This window comes from Peromyscus maniculatus, chromosome 8, assembly GCF_049852395.1.
Source record: "Peromyscus maniculatus bairdii isolate BWxNUB_F1_BW_parent chromosome 8, HU_Pman_BW_mat_3.1, whole genome shotgun sequence".
In the NCBI taxonomy this organism is placed as follows: Eukaryota; Metazoa; Chordata; class Mammalia; order Rodentia; family Cricetidae; genus Peromyscus; species Peromyscus maniculatus.
This window is the reverse complement of record NC_134859.1, coordinates 30,909,815-30,934,991: the sequence shown is the minus strand read 5'-3', so window position 1 is coordinate 30,934,991 and position 25,177 is coordinate 30,909,815. Positions and strand designations below refer to the sequence as shown.

The following is a 25,177-nucleotide window of genomic DNA, read 5'->3' as shown; positions in this document are numbered from 1 at the left end:
GTGAATGGAGAATGGTAACAGATCTAAGAGCAATAAACAAAGTAATTCAGCCAATGGGCTTTCTACAATCTGAAATTCCTTTGCCTACTCTGTTAACTAAAGGATGGTCTCCTATACATATTGACTTAAAAGACTGTTTCTTGGGCTGGGGAGTGGTGGCACACGCCTTTAATCCCAGCACTGGGAGGCAGAGGCAGGCGGATCTCTGAGTTCAAGGCCAGCCAGGGCTACAGAGTGAGTTCCAGGAAAGGCACAAAGCTACACAGAGAAACCCTGTCTTGAAAAAACAAAAACAAAAACAAAAAAGACTATTTCTTTTCAATACCCTTACAAGAAAAAGACAGAGAAAGATTTGCCTTCACAGTGCCTACTTATAATAATTCTCAACCAGTTAAGAGATAGCAATGGAGGGTCCTCCCACAGGGAATATTGAATAGCCCAATTCTGTGTCAATATTTAGTACAACAGCCATTGAAAGTAATATGTAAACAATTTCCTAAATCTGTAATTTATCATTATATGGACAATATTTTACTAGCTGATTCAAATGTAGATAATTTAGAAAAATGTTAGAAGAAGCAAAGAAAAATTTGCCTTGTTGGGGATTACAAATTGCTCCTGAAAAAATACAAAGAGGAGATTTTATTAATTATTTAGGATATAAAATAGGTCTACAAAAAATTAGACCCCAAAAGGTGCAAATTAGGAGTGACCTATTATGGACTCTTAATGACTTTCAAAGATTATTTAGAGACATTTCCTATCTATGAACTGTTGTTGGGGTAAAAATGATGAACTTAGTAATTTGTTCAAAACCTTAGACGGTGACAAGGACCTAAATAATAGTCCAAGAGAATTATCAGCTGAAGCTGAGAAAGAACTGGCCTTGGTGGAAAAGAAAGTACAGGGAGGACACGTGGATGGTATAGATCCAAAGCTTGATTGCATTTTGGTTATTTTACCCTCTGAGCATTCTCCTACAGGAATTTTAATGGGGAGGGAATTTATTATATTGGAATGGATATTTCTACCAAATAAACAGATTTAAAAACTTATGTGGAAAAGATCTCTGACTTGATTTTATTTACTTACTTATTTATTTATTTATTTATTTATTTATTTATTTATTTATTTAGGCAGCCTTGGCTCTGCTTTATTGACCTCAGAGCAACCTTTGGATACAATTTTAAAAAATAAAGCCACAGACACAATGGGAACTGGGATTCAGACTGGTGCCTCATCTCCAAAAAAATCCCAACCCAAGTGTATTTATACAAAACACCAGAGGGAAAAAAATGAGGAATGAGGTGCTGAGTCAAAGGGCAGCCAGTTATCAGAGGAACAGTCAGCCACAGTGCAGCAGTATCACGCCTCCTTCTTGTAAGTTCTGGTGCCATGGGTGAATGCCAGGATGAGCTTCCCATCACACAGCTCCCTTGTAAGCAGAGTCTCTTGCCCATCCCACCTCTGCACATGGACAAGTTTGCCTCCATCCAGTATCACGATCGACTTGACCTTCCTGTCATCTGCTGTTACCTCATCAAACTGCATTCCCAGCTGAAAGCTCATCTCTGTGTTCTTGAAGGTGCTGTATGTCTTTATGAGTATAGTATTCCTGTTTTTCTCAATGATTGTGGTAGGCTTCGTCATGCTAGCCACCTGTCTGGTGGCAAAACCCACACCGAGGGACTTCATATAGTCATCAAAATTCTTGCTGTTTAATAGCTTCCAGGTACTGACAAAGGTGTCCGCCATGGTATGATGAGAGAGGAGGTGTGCAGATACTCAGAACCACACTGACTTGATTTTAAAAGGAAAAATTGAGACTTCATCAATTAGCAGGAATAGACTCAGCAGAAATTTCCATACCTTTAACTAAGGAGGACACTGAAAAATTATGGGCAGAAAGTAAACCTTGGCAAAGAGCTTGAAGTAATTTTTTGGGGGGAAAATTAACAATAAATATCCCGAAAGTGATAGAATTGAACTTATAAAGAAAGCTGGTTGAATTTTACCTCACATTGAACGGGAAACACCCATATCTGGAGCTCATACACTTTATACAGATGCAAACAAACAAGGAAAGTCAGGTTACAAATAAGAAAATTTAAGTAAAGTGGTTCAGTGTCCTTATAATTCAGTTCAAATCTCAGAATTGCTATTCTGTTGGTATTAATGGATTTTTCAGAACCTCTCAATATAGTCACTAACTCTCAGTATGCTGAAAGAGTGGTATTACATATTGAGACTGCAGAATTTATCCCTGATGAATCAAAATTAGCTTCATTATTCAGTTACAAGAAATAATCAGGAATAGGAAGCATCCCTTATGTATAACTCACATCTGATTCCATATGGGTCTGCCAGGCCCTCTAGCACAAGGTAATGATGAGATTAACAAATTATTGATAGGAAATGTACTGGAGGTCTCAGAGTTTCATAAAAAATATCATGTCAATAGTAAAAGTTTAAAAAAGGATTTTTCCATAACCTGGCAATAAGCAAGGAAATGTCCTACTTGTTCCTTTTACAATCAGACTCAATTACCAGCAGGATATAACCCAAAGAGTACTCAGAGGAATGAAATCTGGCAGATGGATGTTTCATTCTGCAAAATTTGGAAAATTGAAATATGTATACCACACCATTTATATTTATTCAGAATTTCAATGGACAACTGCTCTGAGTTCTGAAAAGGCTGATTCGGTAATCATGTTTGCTAGAAGTTATGGCCATCATGGGTATACCTGCACAAATTAAAACTGACAATGCTTGCTCTTCTCCTTTCCTCCTCCGTCGTGCGGTGGGCTCCTGCCTTGGCTTCTCACCATGTCTTCTCACAAGACTTTCAGAATCAAGCGATTCCTGGCCAAGAAACAAAAGCAAAATCATCCTATTCCTCAGTGGATTCGGATGAAAACTGGTAACAAAATAAGGTACAACTCCAAGAGAAGACACTGGAGGAGAACAAAGCTGGGTCTGTAAGGATTCACACAATGGCAAGACAGTTTATACTGAATTGTGGGTCATCAAGCAATCCTACCACGTGGATGGAGTTCAACATTTTAACCTGAAGACTGGGTCGTGTTTTAAGTTGGGGGAGTAGTTTGTCCAGTAATAAAATGTAGAACCTTCAAAACAAAACAAAAAAAACAACAACAAAAAAAAACACCTGACAATGCTCTAGCATATGTCTCTGGTAAAATGAAACATTTTCTTTGCTTATTACAATATAAGGCATATTACAGGTATACCACATAATCCTACAGGCCAACAGTCACAGAAAGATCAAATCAAACTCTAAAGGATATGCTAAATAAACAGAAAGGGGTAATAAACAGAAAGGGGTAACAAAACCCCTCAGAAATAGATTACATAATGCTCTATTAACTTTGAATTTTCTCAGTGCTAATGAGAAAGGAACAACAGCTGCAGAGAGACATTGGCTAATAGAAAAAACTACAGAATTAAATCAGCCTATATACTTTAAGGATGTGCTGACCTCAGAATGGAAACCAGGATGTGTGTTTTGATTTTGTTTCTACAGGAGAAGATAAGCTGTGGATACCATCAAAATTGATAAAGGTTTCATCTGAACAAGAGGGACCTCTTAATTAGAAGAAGTGATATTTCACCAACCAGCATGACCATTCAATTTAAAATTAACTTATATCACTAACAAATGCTTTTCATTTAGTCAGATATAATTTGCCAAAAGGGAACCTCCCCAAAGTCAGGCTTGGGAAAGGTTTTTGTTTTTGTCTTTAAGGAGAATGAAAGCTAAGGAATCTGAAGAACACTGGGTAAATAAGACATCTGAAGAAAAGGACAAATCATCTAGAAAAAAATGCCCCCCCTTAAAAAAAGAGTAAATTGGCCTATTAGTATATCACATATAAAATTACATAAGTCTTCCTAAATATTTGTTTCTGCTTTTCTCTACAGACATTTAACACAAGTAGTCTTTTTGTAGTCCCAGTTCAATTAACAAATTAAAGCTGGCTTTGGAGTTGGAGAATGACTCTTTTGTTCTCTAAACTCAAGCATGTTGTTAAAAGGAAAATGCAAAATCTCTGTATCATGTCAGAAAAAGAGCCATCTTCTGATATGGGACAGAAGAAAACAAAAAAAATTAAAGGACTATTCTATTGCCACTAATCTAAATTCTTTGGTTCTATTTTGATTATTTAAATTTTTCTTAAGGTATGAATTTTATATCAAAATTTATAAGATTAATATATATATAATATATATAACCTTTTGTTATGATATTAATGGTCATATAGAGTACTAACTAATTCTAGAAAAAAAGCTTCAGTTATCTGCCTATACATGTTTTTTTGTGTGTGTGTGTTGGAGTCTCTATCAGTTTTCTGGAGGGAATCATGACAAGGCCTAACAGTGAATTTGAAGTCTCTAGAAAGATGATGGGGCCCCACAATGATGATTCCACATGGACAATAATACCACTAAGCTGACAAACATCACCCAAAGATCAACTTTGGACTACAAACTGCTAAGGACAATTTAAAGATGGCTAGCTGAGATGATCCAGCTTCACAGACTACTTGAACAAAGACTTGAGCTAAGCCCTGCACTTTGGCATTATGCAGAGACTGGACAACAAATGATATAGCTCCCTCTCCTGGAACTTGACAATTAACCCAAAAATTTTCTTTTCAGGATCCCCTGAAGATGCCTTTGCCCACAAATAGCAGGGAGCAATTTTAAGAACACGAAGTCCACATTCCCACAAGGTAGGGTGGGGTGGTGGTTTTTGATCTTTCAGTGAGTTTGGGGTTTGGGATAGTTGTCATTGTTTTGGAGGGTTGGTTACAAGTTGTTGTTGTTAATGGTCAGGAAAAGGGCTGAACAAAGAAGATTAGATTTAAGGTTGTTGTTGGAAAAGAAAAGAAAAGAAGAAAAGAAAAGGAGAAATGAAAAGAGAAAAGAGAAAAGAAAAGGAGAAGAGAAAAGAGAAAAAAGAGAAAAGAAGAGAAAAGAAAAGAAAAAAAGAGGAAATAGATAAGAGGGAGATTATTTAATCTATTCTCAAAAAATATAGAAATGATAGAATAAAGGGCAAGATTATTGAAGCTACTCTGAAAAGAAAAAAGAGAGGATATAGATATGATATAGATGAAAAGGTCAATTATTGAACCTACTTTTAAAAGACAAGTACCCGATTTAAATACTTTACATTGGATTGGATTTTTATATATTGTATACAAATTGTATATTGAGATTGATATTGTCAGAAAATGCTGTATGTATATTTCTAATCTTGTTCAAGATATTATACCTACATGATTCATTTAACAATGTAATGCAATTTGCTAATCCTTGAAAGTTATTATTATCAACTATTAGGATACAGAGAAATGAGAGTCGTTAGTCAATACAATTGAACTTGTTGTCACATTAGGTGTTTCCAAGCAGAGATAAATTTTAGATAAACAAATCATCTTCAAACCCTTCAAAGATCTACAGAATATGGCATTTAAAATGTTTTAATAACTTAGAATTTTTTCTTTTTTTATGACTATGAGACATGTGGGCTCCTGGCACCACCAATCTACTTCAGAGAAGATATGGGCATTGAAGAAAATGCACATGGAGTTAACTTTCATTGTGGCAAAAGTTAGCAACCAGGCAACAAAGTGTCCTCACATCAACTGCTGACAGTATGCTATCCAAAATGGACAAACAGGACACAAAACAAAAGACTACCGATCTACCAAGACAAGTGTGGTTACAGCTTTGGCAACAGGCGTTCTCTGAGGCCAGGACAATATGGCACTCTCTCTGAAGTGGCTTTGCGATCCAGAAAAGGTACAGTGACCCTTTCTGTGAAGGTAGCTGAATTTCAGAAACACCAGCAATTTCCAGAATTCAAAATCCTGAATCATGACAAGACACTGGCAGAATTCAAGTTTATCTGGTATATGGAATACTCGCACTGAATGTGATGTTGAGCTGTAGACGATGCATACATCCTGCTTCACAAATGAGTCCGTCAGATATGCTAAGTTTATAGGCTGAAGAAGATGCCCCAATGTTGTAGAGAAACCTCAGGTGACTGTCCAAGCAGCTGGCTGGTTCTGTCAACTCACAATTTTTGAAAGTCACTTGTTTTCACTTCCTGTTTTACTAAGTAATATTATTTCCTTCTCGGGTTTCTAAGAGAGTTGAAGATTAGATAGTTATAGTTTTGGTTGTTAAGAATTTCAGTAAAGAAACTCACTAAGAGGTGTAAAGTTTATAAATTTGAAAGCCATTATCAGACAGTTTTCTGTTAGTAATATAAGTTAGGATAGAAATGAATCAGGTACATTTTGAACTTACCAAAATAGGATAGATAATGGAATATTTTCTCTGAATTTGTCAAATGTTAATGGACTAGACATTGTTGATGTATTTATTGCTTGAATGTAATGTATATAGTTATTGTACTAATTGTATATAGTTTTTCTTTCATTTTTTTGCTTTTATTAGACAAAAAGAGGAAATATGGTGATAATTTATCTGTGTCCCCCAATAAAATTTATCTGAGGATCAGAGGATAAAGGTCAGCCACTATTAGTAAAAACAGAAGTCATGTAATGTTAGCACACATCCTTAATCCATCTGGAACTCTATGTGTTCAGGGCCATACTAGGGAACAGAGCCAAGCGTGGTGACACATGCCTTTAATCCCAGTACCAACCATAGAGAGCTGGAGGTCTATACAGACAGACAGTGGAAAGAAAGTGAGGTAGCTGGGTTAAGATCACCAATGAGAGGGCAGAATACCAAGGCAATAAAGGCACAGGTAATACAGGAAGTAGTTTCCACTTGGGAAGCTGCAGGGTGGTAAGGTAAGGTTAGCTGGTGGCTGTTCCAATTCCTCTGATCTCTGTCAGATTTTCTCCCCTTTTTATGCCTACATTTTTTTTATTTAGTAAGACCACTTAGAAATCTATCTATATCTCTCCTATAACCTGTGATATTTTTCTATGTCTTTAAACTTTCCTAGTTTATTTCTTCCTGTTTTAATGGAGGAAATAGCCTGGTTCCTTTGTAAATACATTTTTTTAAATTCCAAAGACAAAATAGTTTTAAAACAGAAGTGTTGGGGCTGGAGAGATAGATGGCTTAGTGATTGAGAGCACTTACTGCTCTTGCAGAGAACTTGAGTGTCTTACTTAGGGTTTCTATTGCTGTGAAGAGACACTATGACCATGGCAACTCTTATAAAGGAAAACATTTCATTGTAGTGTCTTGATTATAGTTCAGAGGTTTAGTTCATTGTCATCATGGTGGGAAGCAAGGCAGCATGCAGGCAGATATGGTGCTACAGCAGGACCTTAGAGTCATTACATCTTGACTCACAAGCACCAGGAAGTGGTCTGAAACACTGAGTGTGGCTGGAACATATATGAGACCTCAAAGTCTGCATCCACAGAGACATACTTCCTCCAACAAGGGCACACCTACTCCAACAAATCTATACCTCTTAATAGTGCCACTTCCTTTGGGCACAATTTTCTTTCAAAGTACCACACTGGATTTGGTCCCAGCACCCACACTGTGACTCATAAACATCTGTAACTCTAGTTCAAGAGAATCTAATGCCCTCTCTGGCCTCTGAGGGCATTGTACACACATGATGCACAGACATACATGCAGGCAAAACACTTAAACATATAAAGTAAAATGAAATCTTTAAAAAATTAAAATTAGAAGTGTTAGACTCACTTTATTAACATCAAAGATTGGAACAAAGCCCTAAAATATTTCAGGGAGCTCTCCAGAGAAGATCCCTAATAGAGAGTGTCTGGGCATTTGAAGGTCATTGTTCCAGCTGCTGGGACAACACTTGAGTGTTCAGGGACCTGGGTGTAGCCCCAGAACATGGAGTCTTTAAAGGCAGAGACCTTGTCCAGACATTTGCTTGGCAGCTACTGGGAGAACTTTGCAGAGTAGGCATTTTGAAGCAAGCGGTTTTAGAGGAAATTAAGACAAGAGGTTAGCTGGAAAGCTAAGATAAGTTAACTAGGACATCTTAATTTTGGTTCCTAGAATAGAGTTGTGTAATTTTCCATGATATTCTCTATCAAGTAGACCTGATTCTAATTAAACCTGGAATGGCCTCAGCAAGAATACAAGATGGAGGAACCTCTATACTGTCTTGTCCCATCACAATAAAAAGCTGTGATAATGAAACATTCAGTGTAACAAGTATGTGGAATCCTGCGCCAAGGCTACAGACAGGGTTCATAGAATAAACCACAGTATAGTGAAACCTAATTTAGGATTTTTTTTTGTTTGTTTTGTTTTTGTTTTTTTTCGAGACAGGGTTTCTCTGTGTAGCTTTGTGCCTTTCCTGGAGCTCACTTGGTAGCCCAGGCTGGCCTCGAACTCACAGAGATCCGCCTGCCTCTGCCTCCCGAGTGCTGGGATTAAAGGCGTGCGCCACCAACGCCCGGCAGGATTTTTTTTTAATCAGAGGAGCATTTCTAGAGTATCAAACATTTTTATCTGGGGCTTTTATGAATAAGTTTTATATCTGAGGGGGAAAGACTCATGCACATTCTGAGGGTCAATTTCTTTTACTCTAATTCTAATTCTCTAGAATTTCACCTCTAATTCCCTAGCTCTTCTCTCTACATAGCTATATACATACATCTAACAGGAGACTCTTGCAAAAATAAGAATAGTTATAAAGCCCTCTGAAGTTCATAGTACATTCCTTGAATAGATGACAAGGAGCATTACCATGGCAATGCCTACTTTGGAACAGGGTACTTAGATTCTTTTCTTTTCTTTTTTTTTTTGGCAGTGGCCACTGATGTGAGTTATCAGCCTGACTTTACCAAGTGAAGAATTGGTACCATATCTTTGGCTGCTTCATGCTAGTAACCTTGGTTCTACAATAGACCTTTAGGAAAAATGCCCTGTGTATCTTTTGTGGAGGTTAACCTTATGAGACCTTTGCAGGAGCATTTAGTTTAGTTTGAAATTGCTCTAAAGTTATGAATAAGCCAATTGTCTATAGCAAGTCTTAGACTGTGAAGAAATTAGTATTTTCTTAGGTTTGTCTGAATAAAGAAATCAAATAAGAGAGGGATAATAGTGGGGCAAAATTATATTTTATGACTAGAGAAGATATTATCTATCTATCACCTATCATCTGTTTATCCATCTATCTACCACTTATCATCAATTTATCCATCTATCAATCATCCATAGTCTATTTATATTCTCTCTCAAGTGAGGAAGAAGACAATGTATCCATTTCTTTTTCTTACAGCTATGTCCACACTTGACAAGAAGCAACTCAAGAGAAGAGGGGTTTATTTTGGCTTGTGATTTTGGGGTATAGACTATCATGGTGTTAAAATTCCTTTTAAGCTGTAGTGACAAGAACATGAGGCTGCTTGCTGACAACTGAGTAGGTTATGTAGTAGAGAAAGGGTAACTCAGCTGGCATTCAACTGTTTTTCCTTTTGCAGTTCTGGATTCCATCCCACAGGATGGCACAACTCAAATTCAGAGTAGATTTTCTTTCCACAGTTAAGGGCATTGGCACTGCCCTCAAAGGCATGGCCAGAGGTGTATCTCCTAGGTGACTCCAAATCCAATCAAGTTGGAAATGAAGATGACAACCTATAGAGACTTAGGCAAAGATGTGAGAAATCAATTCATTGAAGGAGAAACAAACAGTGAATAGTTTTGTGAAGAGATGAGCAAATTGACTTCTGAACAAAGAAATTCAAAGAGATCAGAAACAAGAAAGCATATCACATCCAAACTTATAGCAGATGTTTACAATTAGTGATTACTGTCAGATGATAGGAATGTAACCTGTCAGAATTTTCTAGGAAGAGATTTGGCAATACTTTTTGAAATCAGTATGCAAATTGCTTATGATTTAATCATCCCCTCTCTGGACACATACTTCTAACAAATTCTCCCTCATCTCCTTGTTGGATACCCATGAGATTGTTCAGTGTCAGTGAAAAGATTATGCTCACCAAACTTGTGTTAATAGGTATAGCTAAAGTTTTCCTGCCTTGCCCACAGTCAGGACAAATCTTTGTCACCCGCCAGTCCCACAGCCGCTCAAACCTGACCAAGTAAACACAGAGACTTATATTGCTTACAAACTGAATGGCCGTGGCAGGTTTCTTGCTAACTGTTCTTATATCTTAAATTAACCCATTTCTATAAATCTATACCTTACCACGTGGCTCATGGCTTACCGGCCTCTTAACATGCTGCTTGTCCTGGCGGTGGCTGCAGTATCTCTTCCCCCTTCTTCTATTTTCCCCAATTCTCCTCTCTCCTTGTCCCACCTATACTTCCTCCTGCCTGACTACTGGCCAATCAGTGTTTTATTTACTAACCAATCAGAGCAACACATTTGCCATACAGAACATCCCACAGCAAATAGGGATTTGGAAATGTAGAGATTCATAATTAATAATATGGCTACATATTACAGGAATATCACCCAAATAGTATACTATGTAGCAATGTAAAGCCAAAAATGAAGAATGTGTGGCAGTAAAGTGAGGTTATGACAACTTAGGATTGAGTAAAAAAGAAAGCAGAAATGTTGCACGCTCTTAGAATATAATGTGCATAGCCATACTAAGCAATTTTCAAAGACATTATATATCCAATGACATTTACCCAAAACATTAGAGTTAAAGTATGTATGGAGATGTTGGAGAAAACATGAAGACACTTAACAGACAGTGATGGTATACACTATATTATCAGCTCAACTCTGCACTTGTGAAAAAATACAGACGTTCACTCATGTCTGGTCGGTGGTGGCACACACCTTTAATCTCAGCACTTAGGAGGCAGAGGCAGGCATATTTCAGTGAGTTCAAGGTCAGCCTGGTCTACAGAGTGAGTTCCATGACAGTCAGGCCTGTTACACAGAGAAACCCTGTCACAAAATCAAAAAAAGAAAAGAAAAGAAACTCTATTTACTTAACAAACACATAATGAGCATTGCTGTGGTAGAACACAGCCACTACCAAATCCAACCACCTGGAAATAATCTTTGACCTTTGACATTTTGTGCCTCTGTGTTCTGTTCTGTCTTTCATTTCTGAATTCCTTCTTTAATTCATTTTAACAGAAACAGTTTCCTGAATATTTTATAATTGATCTATATCTTACCTTTAGACAATGTCTTCAAGATTTTGAACAAACTTTCCTAATCATTTCTCAGTCTAGAATAATTGCCAATTGTTTTCACTCTTTCCTTAAAGCTGTTTTTTGTAAGTGGTGCTTCCTTTGCTTACTAAGTGTTTTTTTTGGGTATATGCCTTGCTGTGTAGCCTGATGCACAGTTCTGTGCCAAGGGCTGAGGTGGGCAGAGTAATTCTAGTGCAGTTTCTGCACTCGGGTGATCATACTGTATTTAGAAAATATATAATGGAAAAGATAATCATTTTAATGATTCTTTAATTTATCATACTTAAGTTGTTTCTACACTGCTACATTTACTGTGTGCCTTTAATCAACACGTGAAGTTATATAATATTTGTGGGGTGCCGTATAATTTGTGTGTGTTCAGTTTATGAATATACACTTATACGCCACAGTGCCCATGTAGAGGTCAGATGACAACTCTGTGGAGTCAGTTTTCTCCCTCCACCTTTATGTGAGTTCAGAGGATCAAATTCAGTTCCCTGGACTTGCACAGCAAAGGCCCTACCCACTGAGCCATCTCACCACCCCCCTTCATATGATATTTTGATATAATTGTGATTAAAGTTCAACATGGTTTCTCATAGTTATCTCCTTAACCACTTATCATTTCTCCATGAGGAAAACATTCAAAACCCTTTTTTTTCTTACCCCAGCCTAAATTCCTCTTTGTACTTTCTCTCCCTGCTGGAAGTTCTACCTATACTTCATCCCTTGCTATTGGCCATTCAGCTTTTATTAGAACAATCAGGTCCCTTAGGCAGACAAGGCAAAACAGCAACACATCTTTACAAAATTAAACAAATGCAACATGTCCTTACAGAGTTAAACAAATATTCTGCAACATGTATGTGCACTGTGTCTGTGCAGGTACTTACAGGGAGACCAAAGGAAGGTGTTGGATCCCCTGGAACTGAAGTTACAGGCAGTTTTGAGCTAACTCATGTGTGTGCTGGGAACTGAAGAAGCTGGGTCCTTGGCAAGAGAGCAGCAAGAGCAAGGGCTCTTAAATGCTCTAGCTCTGTAGTTGGGTGTTTTTTTAAGGGGGGCAGCTCCCATATAAATACATGGAGACGTATTCTTAGTTATGAATTCCCAGCCTTACCTTGGATTATCTCTAGCCAGCATTTCTTATCTTAAATTATCCCACCTGCCTGTTGCCTTTGGGCCTTTACCTTTCTCTAATGTATATGTCATTCTTTACTTTTTACTCTGTTGCTGGCTGTGTGGCTGGTCCTTGGCATCTTCTCTCCCTCACCTTTTCTTACTCTTCACCCTTCACTTTATTTATTCTCTCTGCCTGCCAGCCCCACCTGTTTCTCTCTCCTGCCTTGCTATTGGCCATTCAGGTCTTTACTAGACCAATCAGGTGTCTTAGACAGGCAAAGGAACACAGCTTCACAGAGTTAAACAAATGCAACATAAAGAATGCACACATCTTTGCATCATTAAATAAATATTCCACAACATAAGCAAACATAAACACATCTTAAAATTTTGTTTTTCTTGTTTCCCTTAAGGGCTGGTGGAGGTGGGAAAGATGAGGCTCTACTTGATGCCTTTCCCACGTGGGTTTGGGAGCTTTTCACCATATAGAATCAAGTTTCTGCCAAAAGAAAGTGAAACAAGTCACTGTATAGAGCAGAAGTTCCCAACCTGGGCGCGTTGAATGACCCTTTCACAGGGGTCATCTAAGACCATTGGCAAGCACAGATATTTATATTACTATTCATAATAGTAGAAAAATTATAGTTATGAAGTAGCAATGAAAATAATTTAATGGTTAGTGGTCACCACAACATGAGGAACTGTATTAAAGGGTCAGAGCAATAGGAAAGTTGAAAACCACTATCTTAAAGGCTCTTTCTTGTCAGGCAGTGGTGGCACACACCTTTAATCCCAGCACTCGGGAGGCAGAGCCAGGTGGATCTCTGTGAGTTTGAGGCCAGCCTGATCTACAGAGCAAGATCTAGGACAGGCACTGAAAAACTACACAGAGAAACATTTTCTTGAAATAACTAAATAAAAAAAGAAAGAAAAAAGAAAAAGAAAAAGACTCTCTCTTACAAATGAACTGCTTACCTGGAATCATGTGGTAATGATGAATGAGATACTAAGGGGAATGAGAAATGCTATTCTATCATGTACCCAAAAAAGGAACTGGAAAATTTGTAATACACATACACACAAATAAATAAATATTAAATAAATAAAAAGAAAGTAACCCCCCCAAAAAACAAACAAAAAATTCTACCATTAACTGAACTACCACTAATCTATATAAAATCAATTGATTGTGGTTGCCAAAGGCCTCCAGCTTTGGATTCAAGTTTTCTCACTATTGTGTGACCTGGAAGAACTGATTTCACTATAATTGTACCAGCTAGGCTCTCACCAAAGGAAGTGAATGCTATGCCTTTTCATTCTTACAATGATTGTCCTACGTTCAATGACCTGAAGCAGTCTAGCATAAGAGTTCATTTCCTGATATTTCAGTATTTTCTGTAAACCCTCAAATAGAAACTCCAATTCCGAGAGGAAAATAGATGCAATACTGACTTTTTGAACTACTCAGAACATGGGCCCACCCAGGCTCCATTTCTCTTTTTCAGCTCGTGGCTCCTGCTCTCTGAGGTTGGCATCTAATACCACATGACTCAAATCAGTTTCCTCATATCTTTACTTCCTTTGCTTCTAAATCAAAACATTTCCCTAGTTCCATGGGATTTTGTGTAACTTACTCATCAGTAATTTCATTTCTCAAATCAGTTCTCTGGGGAAAAGATTATTCATTTGTATCTTACAGATAAAAAAAAAGTGAGGTTCAAAGTTAAGGTCAAGCCTTGCCAAAATTCCCAACAGTCACTCTTGACTGTTCTACTTTGTTGTATCCTCCACTTAGTGGCTCAGAATATGAATCCATTCATCCACTCTTTCAATCCCTCGTTCCAGGTATGTATAATGGAGAAACCAATGCACCCTTTACAAGTTTATTTTGGAGTTTATATGTAAACAAGACACAGTGTTGAGCACAGAGCCATGGTGTAGTTCCCTTTTCATTTTTCTAGAAAGTAAGTCTGGGGGAAGGTGGAACAGATGGCCTTGGGAGGAAGTCTGGAAGTAGAGGCTCTGCTGTACGTATCGTGCTTTAGGATAGATGTTTAAATTAAATCTTTTAGTTGCATTTGTTTCCCATGATTACACACACACACACACATACACACACACACACACACATACACACACACACACACACACACACACATACACACACACACACACACACACACACAAAGACACTCTAGGAAAACTGAATTCACCAAGATCCAGCCTGCTGGCAGAGGATAAAAGTACTTACTAGTTTTTAAATATACCATTTCAGGGTGGGTAAAAGCACTACATACCTAGACTGAAACTGCTCAAATAGGAGCTTAAAAAGCTTTTCTAGAAACTGGTCCCGTGATTTGACCTCTTCCTAACCATGGGGTTCAACAATGGTCTGTCTTTCGCAGCCAAAACCTCTCAATTAATAGCTAAACTCTTAAACATAGATTAAAAAATCATTGTGCATATAGACCTCAGAATTCTGGCCAGGTAAAAAGAATAAACAGGACACACATGTACACACACACACATACACACACAAAACACAACTCTAACAAAAGTCTCATTAGAGTCCTACAAAAGATGGATAGGCCTCTTCACTTGGCTTGGCTTGCATCAAACTGCTGCATTCCACGTTGGGAGGGATTTACCCACTATGAGACTTTGTTTGAAAGACCTCTCCCCCTGCTTCCCATGCTCTAAGACCAGTAGTGGGCAGAACTGTCTCACCATCCCTTTCTCAAGTAACTCCAGGCACTCTAGTACTCCCTACAGGCTATTCATTAGACTATCCCAGAGACTCATCTTACTTCTAAGTCCACCACCAGTTTCCCCTTGTTCCAGTCTAGTGATTCTGTCTGGGTCAAGCAGGTAGCAAAGGGGGCACTAAAACCAACTTGAAAAGGACTCTACATGGTGATTCTCTCCACTCCTATGGCTGTAAGTTTGTCCTTTAGGACCAACAATATCTCTTTAACACAGGGTGAGTATATGATTAGACTCATTCACTAAGACCAGTGGGGACTGTAACAGGGATCCAGACTTTAGCAGGCCCTGAGACTAGCACAACTGACGCCATGATGGAAGTGCCATTCAGACTGTAAAACTCAGCATATAGACAACAGCACCTGCCAAAACTAAAACAAAGGCCTAATCCATCAAAGTCCATACAGTTCTGGGAAAGTCTCAAACTGTACTAACCTTGCTTTTTAGGTCAGTAGTTCTACTTCTGGCTAACTGTTCTTGTTAACGGAAGCACGTCAACCCAGAGTGTGGGAGCCCATAAAGTGACTCTGTTTCCATCTGTAGTCCATTCTAACTTATAAGTCATTAGAGTACAAGCTTGCTTGCTCCAGTCTCCCTGAGAAGCTGTGAGAATGCTCTGAGTAAGCCCATGGGAAAGAACATATTATCTACTAATGCATAAATCTAGGTAGGCTGCTGCAGCTGCTAGCCAGAGGCACATGATGAGATAACAAGACTGCCTGCTCTGAGACTCAAGGACAGGCCAGTAATGTGGTTAAGATAGAGTCTAATTATCTGTACTGTGCTTTGCTGTGTTTCTGCCTTTCAAATTGTGTATAAGCTGGCTGTGAAATAAAGTCGAGGCTGCTTGATATTGACTGAGAGCAATCCCCTCTGGTTTTCTTTCTCCATCTATTCTGTCCTTGTAATTTTCTCAGCCTCAGGCCCTACTCAGCTACCCTACTTGACTCTTTGCCTGGCTCCGACACCAGTGCATTGTTTTTGTACTTAAAAACTCATCCTGAAAAAGGCTCTGTTCTACTCTGGGATCCCGAGTACTAAGCATAGTCAAAGACCAGCTAATAAAGACTTTCTATTGGCTTAAGCCTATGTCTTAGCAGTGTTCTCTGGTGAACACCCCACAACACTGTCTTTCACAACTACCCAACTCTGGAAGCCTGCATAGGCCAGTTAGTACACTGGAAAGGGGCATAGGGCATATAGAAGCTCAGCTTTGGAAGCTGGCAGCCTCTCCTCCTACACTTCTGCAAGCAGAGACTCTAGCTTCATTTGCTTAGACTATTCCACTATTACCATGGGCTGCAAATAAACGTTTATCAGGATAGTGTGAGATGAATGGCAGACCAGTGGGTATAATTAGTCAGCTTTCACTTCTGCCTCTGCACCAGGACATGGGCTCTATCTATACTCTATTCTTCTTTCTGACTTTCTGTGTCCTTCATCTGCAGATTTTGTCCACGTATTTAAAATCCCTTTATGCAGGAACCATCTCAAAATCAGCATGCTCGCTAGCCTGGAATCTGAACTCCAGTGAAGGCCTTTGCTGAAGCTGTAGAGATGGTCTAGCAGAAATTTCATTCTTGCTCTTTGTGCTTGTTTGTTTTTGGAATCAGGGTCTTCTAATAAAGACCAGGCTGGCTTGAAACTGATAAGATTAACCTGCTGTTGCTGCCTGAGTGCTATTTTAAATATTTTCTTAAGTCTCTTTTAAGTCAGTGAATAGATACTATCTGGCAGAAGATTGTAGAACCAAGGAGACTCAGTTTTCAAACAAAATACTTGAAGGTTTAACCAAGAGATAAGGATCGAATTCCAGGAGAGACCCATATTTATACATGGGCAGCTCTGGAAGTCTATCAGCAGCACAAAATTTGAAGAACAGACTGTAATTGTGGGGGCGAGGGAGGTTGCAAAACAGCTTGACCACACAGCTCCCATGACGGGCTTAGAGACCCAGACACGGCTTCTGTGACATGCTTACGAGCAGGCAACACCCACATCCAGGAAAAGTCATAAGCTAGCAGGGATGGGTCAGCATCTAGGGGGAAGTATCAGACATCCTAATATGTACCAACCCTTAGATAAGATTAGGTAAGAACGCCAGATGTCCCTGAGCCTAGAACACACCCAGTTCCCTTTAACAGATCCCCCTAGACAAGCATGTTAGCCAATCATGGTCCTGAACCCTAGAAATCCCCTCACCCCAACCTCTGCTATGATAAAAACCTTACCCCCGCCTGGGGTTGGTGCTCTCTGCTCTCACCACTTTATTGGACAGAGAGTCCATGCTCTCAGCTTTGAAATAAAAGCTCTTGGCTTTTATATGGAATTCAGTCTCCGTGGTGGTCTATTGGGGGTCCCCACCATCTAGGCATAACAGTAACAGGAAGCTGTGGCTCTCCTACCTAACTGGTAAGTACAGTCTTCTGCAGATTCATGCCACAGAGAAGCAATCAGGACAGTGCTCCTTGGAGTTTCTGGACCATATGGAATTACATATAGGATGATGTGGCATTGTGCTTGGGTCATTAGGACAATGGGGGGGACAAGTCTCTAGACATTAGGGAAACAGCATCCAAGAGAGTTCTTCAGATTAGTAGAAGGTAAAGCATCATTTAAACGGAATAATGGACTTTCATAGATGAGCTATTACAGCCTTCTATTTTAAAAACATAATTTATTTTCATTTTATGTGCATTGGTGTTTGCCTACATGAATGAGGGTGCCATATCCCATGCAACTGGAGTTATAGGCAATTGTGAGCTGCTGTGTGGGTGCTGGAAATTGAACCCAGTGCTATTAACATCTGAGCCATCTCTCCAGCCCCTATTAAAACCCTTATTAAGCAAAGTGAATATGATAAATAGGAAGAAACCTGTAGAAAACAATCTGGTGTTCTTGGTGTCTGTAAGTGATGTGTAATATTATATATAACATGGGAATGGGACAGGGGAAGTTAGGGCATGGATATATTTGCAAACTTGTTCCTTGAATTTTGTGGTTTACAAAGTAAAAATATTTGTAAGAAATAATTTGTTTGGTGGAAAAGGAGAGGCTCATAAGAGCTGCTGGAAGTTGAGGTTCTGTGTTAGGTTTGAGAGCTTGGCCTGGCCAAAAGTAGAAAAGTTTTGCTTTAGTTGGAGAGGGAAAGGAGATGGCCAATGTGGATTGTTGGGCAGTTTTAAGAGTTTGGTGTTTGGCCGTCTTTTGTTTTTTGGTTTTTTTTTTCTTTTTAAATTTTTAATGATTTATTTATTTTTATTTTAATGTGCATTGGTATTTTGTCGGCATGTTATATCTGTGTGAGAATGTCAAGTCTCCTGGAACTGGAGTTATACACAGTTGTGAGCTGCCATGTGAATGCTGGGAATTGAACCCAAGACCTCTGGAAGAGCTGCCAGTGCTCCTAACCACTAAGCCTTCTCTTTGGCTCCTGGATTTAATCTTTCAATGACTGGGAGGTCACTGAGTTCTGTAAGTGTTGAGGGAGATATTTAGAGAAAAGTTCGAGGAGATTTTAAAAATGTGTTTATTGATGTTGAAAACTGGTGCACTCCTTCCCCAGAATGCAGCCTCTTGTGTTTGGAGAACTCCATCCTCTCAGGCTGTCTGGCTGTCTGACCTGGTATTTCCCCTCACTTTCCAGATAGTGTGGAGTAGTTGTGGAGCAGGCTGCCCTGGAACTTCTAGAGATGTGCCTGACTCTGTCTCCTAAGTGCTGGGATTAAAGGAGTGGGCCACCACCACCTGAGGAGATAGGGCCTTCTGTAATCCAGGCTTTCTTCAGAACTGAAACATTGCTGAGGAAGATCTTGAACTTCCGATCTTCCCTTTCACAGCTGCTATGATTACTGACATACACATCGAGACCCAATTCATCTGATGAGGAAGATCAAACTAGGGCTTCCTGCTCCCTAGGCAAGCTGTCTATCAGCTGGACTATTCCCTCAACTTCTAAACTGCTCATTCTATCAAAAAAAAAAAAAAAAACCTAATCCCAGCATGTTGGCAAATCCCAGCCCCTGGGAGACAGAGGGAGGAGAAGGGGACCAAAATCAACAGTGCTTCAGTGTGAGCTGGAGGCCAGTGTGGGCTACTGGAGAGTTTGTACAAAAATCACAAAACTCACCAGACGGTGGTGGTGCACACCTTTAATTCCAGCACTCTGGAGGCAGAGGCAGACAGATCTCTGTGAGTTCCAGGCCAGCCTGGTCTACAGAGCAAGTTCCAGGATAGCTAAGATACTTGAGATAAGCCTTATCTGTGACAAACTTCAAGGCACCTGTTTTCTTTATTAGTTTAGCATCCAGGAGATGCTAATAGATTGTTACATTAAAGTCTGGGGGTTTTTTTGGTTGTTTTGTTTTTGTTTTGCTTTGCTTTGCTTTGTTTTCAGAATCCAGACCCTTTTGAATTCGTGTGAATACCTCTGGACTGTCACTGTTTCTTAATGCCTGGGTATATTTGATAGTCCTTGGCCTCCGGTTCTATGGTGGTCCTGTAACAACTACCTGAGTAGTTAATTAGAAGGTTGAATATGTTATTAGAGACACAGGAGGGAACTGATAAAGCAGAATATGGTTAATAAAGAGAGGAGAGGGAGCCAGGAAGGAAAAACTTGTGGGGTGAAACCTTATTCTTCTGGAATTGGTAACAAGGCAGTTATACTGGTGTCCTTTGGAACTTAAAAAAGCAGGGCCCTGTCTGTGTCCCTGTGTATGAGGAGGAATTTTCCTAGGGTGAGGTAAAAGGCTCTCATTCTCTTGCTTGATGAAGTGTTATATGACATGTGCAAATTGCCAGTCTTTGCTTGATCTCAGGGACACCTGAAATTGTAGCCTTTGGATCATGTTTGCGTTTTAATTTTCTTTTATTTTTTCTCTCTGCTGTAGCCGTTGGAAACAAGGCTTCCAAGCCTATTAGTCCCACCTCTCCTCTGGGATGTCTTCTGGAAACTCTCAAGCTTAATGCCTTACTTTGAGGCCGCTAAGCATGTCTGCCTGTGCACTAAAAAAAATGACCTAAATATCCCTAGATAACAATAAAAAATGGTCACCTAATGGTTCACTGGACCTCAGTATTTTAGGGAAATTATCTAACTTCTGCCAGTGAACAGGCAAACGGAAAGAGTTACCTTACATCCAAGTCACGACACCAATGTTATTGATTAAGCAGCTCTGTTTACTGTGTGGGACAGACGACTAGGCACAACAAAACCCACTATAAGAGTTTATTAAGGAAAGGAATAGAAAGGGTGTGCATAGACCTATGGAATGACCATGCAGGAAGAGAGAGAAGGAATAGGTGGAACTTGCTTTTATAGGTTTCCCCCTTGTGCCCAACATGTGCATATGGGCTTGTGTAGCTATGCTACTCATGGGCATAGATTACACAATCACACTGCCCATGGATTACATAAGGCCATAGGATTTCTAAGCATCTTGCCTTGCTACTGGATAGTGCATGCATGGTCATATAGCTGGGGGAATGGCTAGGAATTCCAACTATGCGTTTGTGTATATGTGCATTCATGTTTCCCTGTGTTCATGTTATGTGTGTGTGTGTGTGTGTGTTATCAAACACTGGCCATATAAAAATATGAGTGCTTGTCAAAGATGGCAATAAAATAGTTGATTATGATCCAAATTTGAGTGAACATGGCTTTGGGATGTCAATTCAACCTGAGTGACACTCCACAATGAAAAAATTTATATGTGCTCCTTTCTCTCTTACAGATATATCTATTTATTTGTTTATTGTTTTGTGATGGGGTCTCATTATGTACCTCTGCCTTGCCTGGGACTCACAGAGATCTATGAGCCTTTGCCTCCTGGTTGTGGAGTGAGGGTGGGTGCCACCTTACCTAGCTCTGTGTCTTGGTTATGACACTTTTCTGTATGACAGAGATGGAAGCCAGAGTCTCTGCCACTGACCTCTATCTCAAGTCTCCCACACTCATTTTCCCACTTTTTATTTTGAAACAGGGTCTTACTAAGTTACTCTGGGAAACTAGATAGGCCTTAAGCTCATGATCCTCTGGCTTCAGCCTCCTAGAAACTGGGGTTACAGGCCTGTACTTCGAGGCCAAGTGTGGACTTTGAGAGGCCCAGAAGTGAAAGCCAAGAGTCAGCGTTTATACAAAGTACAGAGAGAAGACCGGGTGTGGTGAGTCATGCCTGTAATCTCAGCATTCTGAGCGGGAGAGTCTCTATAAGCTGAGACCAACTTGAGACAGAACAATCTCCAGGTCAGCCTGGGAACAGTAAGAAATTACAAAAATAACAACTAAATAAATCATAAAACCAACAAATCACACTGGTGGGTCACAAGGTCAGGGCTACAGCAAGGCAAAGAGATTTCTGGTCATAAGATGCTGCATTTAGTGCCTTCCCAGCCTCAGAGTGGGTGGAGCCAGCTGAAGTCAACCCAGCCTGCATTTCAAGTTTTATCTAAAGTTAGATTGCTAGAAGCTCAGCTTAGTAGCTAATGTCTATTCAAAGATCTAAGATACCTTGAGATAACATTGGCTCTGACCTTCAGCATTCTATCCCTCCCCCATTAGGATGCTCTTCTACTTAGTCAAGGTCACAGTCTTAGGGATCTTGAGCTCATGTCCAGCTGTTTAGACATCGGCTGTGTGGAGAGTAGAGAGCTTCAGTCCACAGACCCTCAGTTCTGGGTTTCCTGCTATTGACTTGTTTTATTTTGCCTTACATCCATTTTCACTGATGTCTCCAACATGGGAAGGTCATCAGCCCTGCAGGTGCAAGGTCCTTGGACCAACCTCACCCTGACCTTTGCAGCGCTGACCTGGGATCATTGCTGGTCACTTTACCATTGTTTAATCTTGACTTTCAGGCCCTCTTTGTGCTTATGCTCTTGCTCCTTAAGCTGATTCTGCCTGTGTGTGGACATGTCTTCTCTGTTGCCCATTTGAAGGATGGTCATTCCTGCTGGGGGTGTGGAAGGTGGCAAAACAGTTTGACCACACAATTGCCATGACAGGCTTAGAATCCTAGACACAGCTTCTGTGACAGGCTTACTGGCAGGTAACACCCAGATCCAGGAAAAGCCATAAGCTAACACAACCCAGGGATCCACTCAGGGATGGGCCAGCATCTAAGGGGAAGTACCAGACATCCCTAAACTTTCCAACCCTTATATATGATTAGATATTATCACCAGATTTCCAACCCTTACATAAGATCACCTGATGTCCCTGAGCCTAGCACACACCTATTTCCCTTTGACAGACACCCTTAGACAAATGTCAGCCAGTCACAGTCCTGAACCTTGGAAATCCTCTCACCCCAAACTCTGCTATGATTAAAACCACTACCCAGCCTGGGCTTGCGGCTCTCTGGTCTCACCACTGTACCGGGCAGAGAGTCCAAGCTCTAAGCTTGAAATAAAGTCTCTTGGCTTTTACGATCCTCTATGTAAAAGCAAAGAGCCTTTATTCCAGGCTATCTGGGCATAACAATCTGCAGGAGACCCCAGGACCTTGCCTCAGAATGAAAAGAACCTGAATATCCTGAGTAAAGGCATTCCAAATAAGCACAGGCATTTCCCAGTATACCTACCTAGTTCAGGTTTCTGCCTATCAAACACCATTTCTAAGCCAGTTACTCCAAAGTGTATGTTTATCCCAGACCTTCCTCCTCTATGTGGCCCCAAATATTTAACATTGAACATGACCAAAACCCAGAATATCCCCCACAAACCCTCGGTGGAAACACCTCCTCCCTTCTCTGCTGACATCCCCTCCCGTCATGCACAGCTCAGGCCTGAGGGACTCATCCTCTTCAGACTCCCCGCCTACAGGATGTCCAGTTTGCTCTGCCTTCTGGGCACACTGACATGAGTGTCTTGGTTTCATTGATCATGTTGCCTTCTGTTGTCTCTTCCACACTGAATTCCTGCCATGGACCCTAAGGTGTCCTTGCTTGGCAGCCTAGCAGTCAGAGCTGTCCCCAGAGGGCACCAGGTCCTGGCACCCCTAAACCAGAGCAATGACTGTATCCTTGTGATTAGGAGAGACCTTGAGAATTGTCTCCTGAGTCCCATACCCAGCCAGCCTCTTGATCCTGTACATTGGTATCCCTCCCTGTACCCTCCTCTGCCATAAGCATTCTCCTGCATCTGGACCTTTGCCCTCCCTCTTTCTTCTCCTGTGACATCTCTCTTTCTCTCTCTCTCTCTCTGGTTGGCCTCATCTTCTTCAGCTTTGCTCACATCCCACCTTCTCTGGGAAAGCATTAGAAAGTCCATGTAGCCTGGCAAACCAAGTTAGAATTGCACCCACCCCTCCATCCTACACAAAAGCTCCTGGCAGCTTGCTGTCTGCTGTCTGTGTCTTTCCCCTTTGTTCGCTTGTTCATCCAAGAGAAAGATGGTTAAGACTGCTGTCTGTCTGCAGCCCTCCTGCTGAATGTTAACAAAGAAAATTTCCATCATCCCTGACAATACTAAGGGATCAGGGGCTTGGCCGACCTGATGCCCCAGTTTGATCCTGGAACCCTAATAATGGTAGAAGGGGAGAAACAACCTCTGATAGTTGTTTTCTCCTTCACATGAGCTCCATGGCCTGCACACGTTCACAGACAGTAGTAGAGAGTTTATGACAAGAGTAAGAAAATAATTAGTAAGGAATTCCACTGGATTATGTCCTCTGTGAGCCTTAGGGCACAGTGGCTGGTCTTGTGGGAGCCGATGGGCTAATGTTGTGAAAGCTACCCCGAAAGATTTGTGCTATTTAATGGCTCAGCTCCTCAGCTCCCATCTTCATCCTTTCCTCACTTCTGATACCTACTGCCCTTCGCCTGTCTCCCTTAAGCTCTTAGCCTCTCCTGTCACTTGCTTTGGTTTTGCTTCTTTATATTTTTCCTCTTTTATAGCCCAGGCTAGCTCAGAATTGCCAGTCCTCCTGCCTCAGCCTCTCCAATATTGGGATTATAGAACTATACCACATGTTGCTTTTTCCTTTATTGATAGGGTCTTACTCGATAACCTTGTCTAGCTTGATACTTAGTATGTAGACCAGGCTGCCCTTAAACTCAAGGCAACCCTCCTGCCTCAGTCTTTTGAGTGCTGGGATCACAGATAGGAGCCATCATTCCTGACTCTCAAATGTCAGTTTATAAGAGATTGCCTCCTATCCTCTTACCCTGCTAACCCTGAGTGAGGGAGTCATCTCTCTACATCCTTAAATTTATATTTGTTCATCTCTCCTATCTAACTTGCCTCAAAGGAAAATATAACAAACAGTTGAGACCATCCAGTAGTGCAGTCATGTGCAATATTTTAAAATCTGGGCATAACACACAGTCTCCCTGCAGGATCTTCACAGTGTGGATTCTACAGGGAACTACAGCTCAAGCTTTAGTAGTTGAGATGGACTCAAGTGTTTTTGTCAAGCAGGTAGAGACAGAAAAATAAAAGGATTTCAATTACCAGCAAGGTGCTTACTCCATGGTATACCTCACATAGTTACTCAGTTGAATTCCAGAATGTGGAGGTTTCCTTTGGGAACCTGGAAATCTGTTAACTACAACTGTCTGTTCCCTTCATTTTATGAGCAAGTAGGCCATAGGACACCCTGTGAGATGGCTCAGTGACAGAGAGCATGTGGAAGAAGGGAGCCAACAGTGTGAGACAGTGAATGCCCAAGTACATGAAACTTCCTCAATAGCACTCTGAAGGGACAGAATGGTTGGTACCATGTTCTACCAACCACTTGTCAAAATGTAAAATAGTTGTGTCTTGTGTTGGTTTTGTATGTTCTGAAGTAGTCTTATAATAAAGAAATAAGATTTTCAGAATATCCATGAAAGTCATTGCTTCACTAGAGCTGGCAGCATTAGATTTGTGATCTCTTCTCAGTACAGGGGCCGTTAGTGTGAATAGTGCAGGGCCCAGGCCTGAAGATGCTGAGCCATGGATGCTTCATGAAAGCCATTGCTATCTTTAAGACTGGTAACAGGGCACACTTTCTTCTCTGAGAGGAAGTCGTGGAATCTTCTGACCAGAAGTGGAGTTAATGAAGTACTAGGAAGGTTTACACATGGTTTACCAATTAAAGAACAAATGTTGAAAT

The 25,177-nt window shown here is 40.4% G+C and overlaps 2 protein-coding genes and 2 pseudogenes across 9 annotated transcripts in view; 3 read left to right on the top strand and 1 right to left on the bottom strand.

Annotated features, from left to right (window-relative positions):
- LOC121831772 (immunoglobulin superfamily member 3-like) overlaps nucleotides 1-25,177 on the top strand; it is a 169,500-nt gene that overhangs the window by 113,221 nt on the left and 31,102 nt on the right. The gene's annotated exons all lie outside the window — the stretch shown is intronic.
- LOC102921685 (fatty acid-binding protein, heart pseudogene) lies at nucleotides 1,366-1,755 on the bottom strand (annotated as a pseudogene).
- LOC107400367 (large ribosomal subunit protein eL39 pseudogene) lies at nucleotides 2,815-3,138 on the top strand (annotated as a pseudogene).
- The window catches only part of LOC102924806 (uncharacterized), a 179,241-nt gene continuing 171,387 nt past the window's right edge, over nucleotides 17,324-25,177 (top strand). For 3 of the 8 annotated variants that reach the window (XM_076578215.1, XM_076578214.1, XM_076578211.1), the window contains exon 1: nucleotides 17,326-17,493. The gene's annotated coding sequence lies outside the window, so the exon portion shown is untranslated. Of the gene's footprint in view, nucleotides 17,494-21,127; nucleotides 21,247-25,177 lie in introns of all 8 variants that reach the window. The other 5 variants (XM_076578218.1, XM_076578216.1, XM_076578212.1 and 2 more) reach the window with 4 other exon arrangements.